Source organism: Arachis duranensis, chromosome 1 (assembly GCF_000817695.3).
Source record: "Arachis duranensis cultivar V14167 chromosome 1, aradu.V14167.gnm2.J7QH, whole genome shotgun sequence".
Lineage (NCBI taxonomy): Eukaryota > Viridiplantae > Streptophyta > Magnoliopsida > Fabales > Fabaceae > Arachis > Arachis duranensis.
Window position 1 is genome coordinate 90,225,690 of NC_029772.3, and position 3,315 is coordinate 90,229,004.

Below are 3,315 nucleotides of genomic sequence, written 5' to 3' on the forward strand. Positions count from 1 at the left end.
ATTTTTTTTAGTTATTATAAATATTAAAGTATTTTTATATGATAATAGGTGTGAAAATTAAGAGAAAAATATTTAAAAACAAAAAAATTAAAGATTTAAAATTTTATTTAATCGAAAAGTGATTGACAATAATATTTTTCTCAATTTAAAGATTGTTACCTGTTTTTTAGTTTAATAATTTAATTATTTATCTAAGATAATTATTTATTCTATTTTTTAAATAAAATTATATAATATATAATAACTTTATATACTTAAAATTGTTAATTTTATTAAAAAAAGTTGAGAGACCAAGACTTATGCTTGTCCCCTTAATTCCGTCTCTGTCTTTAACTATTAGTATAAAATATATGTTAAAATATAAAATACACATTGAAAATAAATTAAATAATTAAATAATGTATATGTTTATATACTTATATATTGGTTAATTTCAGCATGCACATAACATTTTTACTATTTAGTTCGATTCATATTTTTTAAACTTCTTTTTTCTTTTTTTTTTAAGTTAAACTTCTTTTAGGTCTTTTGGTATAACAAAAACGTTTACTTTTATAAAGAGCATAAATAATTATTGGACTCCATACGCCTCTAAAGTTTAAACTTCATGGTCCAATAAGAGAGAGAAAAAAATGTAAAAATATTTGTATAAATTAGTTAGACTAACAAAAAAGATTAGTACTTGATAACTTGAAATTGATTATGAGAATTCTATTCCATATGCCAGAGTCCAGAATTAGGTGGGACTTAGTGCGCTTATACATAACAAGTCAAATAATCACAAAACCAAATCAAATGTTGAAGCTCTTTTATTTGGGTATTTATCAAACCCTCTTTATAAAAGTGAAAGATAAAATTTTATTCAATTGGAAAAAGTGCCCCAAATAAACAAGAAGAAAGAAATAAAAATCGGTTCATCATTCATCTGCATATGAACAGTGGAGGAATAATTAAAAACCTAACCCTTTGAAATACATCTGAAGCAGTTAATTATAACCAAAAATAAATAAACAGTTTTCCTAAAAATGCACATACATTATTGTTTTGTGTTACCTATATAGTAATAAAAATTAGTCTCACGTCACCAATAATTAGCTAAAGAATTATGCAACAAGTGTCACTAGCTAAAGACAGCACCGGATAACCTCACTTTCATTTCAAATGTAATTATTGATTATTGTTCCTTAGTTATAACTGGTCCAGTTTTTTATCCCTATATATATATTTCAAGCTTTTATTATCATCATTTACGGTATTAATTAAAAACAAAATTGTGGTAAACAGAAGCTATCATATACGAATACTGACACGAATACGGAACACAACACCGTATAAGATATATCGATATGCGAATTTTAAAATTTTATATGACACGAAAATACGTATATATATAAAATATAAAGTGTTTTTTAGATAAATCGATATAAATTAATTTTTTAATTATTTTTAATTATCTTATTTTAATTATATCAAGTGTTTAAAATATTTTTTTGTTTTAATAAATAATAATATATATTATATCTAAATTTATTTTAAGAATATATGTTAAGAATAAGACTGGACACGCTGACACGTGATGATATTTAGGTGTGTTGAGAAGTGTTTAGAGAAAAAAAATTTATTTTTTATTAAGACATGGTTGGACACAACAAACACACATATCTATGAGTATTGTGTCCAAAATGTATCTGACACAGACACAGCAACTCAGCAAAATGTCCGTATTTCATATAACAAACTTAAAATGATTGAACAAGATTTGGTTAAACAACATTATTTAAAAAAAAAGGAAAAAAAGGGTTTATCATGAACCACAAAAGAAGTGTAGTTGAGGGCATTATAAGATCTTATAATGCCTAAAGTTCTGAGGATACATTACTTGTCTTCATGCATTTATCCTTCCTATTTGTCTTGGATCCTACGTTAGTTGGTCAATCTTGCGTCAAAAAAATAATTGAATTCCTAATTAATAATTATATTCTTTATATATGTCATCATAACGTACTCTTTGTTTACTATATCTACATATATATAACTATGATTCTATATATGAACCTCATCAATATATATAGGACGAAAATAACAGAAATAATAATAATAGATGAACCCTTCATGCGTGCTTTGACAATTCGGAAATCATCTAGGGTTTTTTCTATTACTTATAAAATTATAATCAAATAATTGCACTACTCATTTATTTAATTGAATTATTATTATTTATGTATCTGGTGTATGTTGTTTTAATTATTCCTATTTTTTTCAATTCACAATTTCACATGATGGATCAATGAACCCATTCATGCTTTGACAATTCAGTCTACGCTGTGAGTCACTTATTATTTCATGCACTTTTTTATTTAAATAATAAATATAAATTACATATCTCAAATAATATCAATATCAGTCATATTTATTAATTTGAAATAAATAGAGTCACGAGCTAAAGCAAGGGCACTTCTGGATCATATACATGAAAGAGCTTTCCATAGCTTATACACGAAATTATATTTGTACGTTTTTTGAGTATACATGCAACCTCATCCTTTAGCATTAAAAAAATATAGTCTCATCGTAAAAAGAAAATATACGAATAAGTGATAGAATTACTATATATGTATGTATATATATAAGAGGACCACTGAGTAGTAGTGTTTTATAATTTATATATTAGGGCTCCGCTACACATACAAACAAATAACGCATACAATTCTTACAAGTTGGCCCAACTCAGATTTAATCCACGCGCACTCCCTCCCTTTAAATGGAGCGTCAATTTCACGCGCGTCACTCGAATGATTACGCTTCGAAAAAACCGCTCGTTATGGCTCACTCTTCCTCTTCTCCTTCAAAGATAACAAATCCTCAAGTTTCGAGCAACATTCCAAACTGAAGAGACATTTGAACTCGTCGCGAATAATAGCAGAAACCATCAACAAAATATTATTCAAGGTACGTTATTGTTTTACTCATCTTGTACATTTTTCACATTTCTGTTTCTGATTTCGAAATCAAAGAACTATATTTTACTGTTCTTCTATGTTCTTCTAGGTTTTATTGATCTTTTTGTTCTAAGAAATTGAACACATGGTGTAAATATATTTGATCCAACTATAAGTAAATTTTTTTTCCATAATTAAACTCTCTATGGTGTATTCAAAATGTCTGATTTACAGGTACTATAATATGAAGTGGTGATCCAGATAGATTGGAACCCAGATATGACGGTCTGCATAGAGATCTGCATAATACACCCAAACACAGACTATAAATACACCCGATAAAAAATTAAATTTACACCTCTGCTGCAGATTTTAA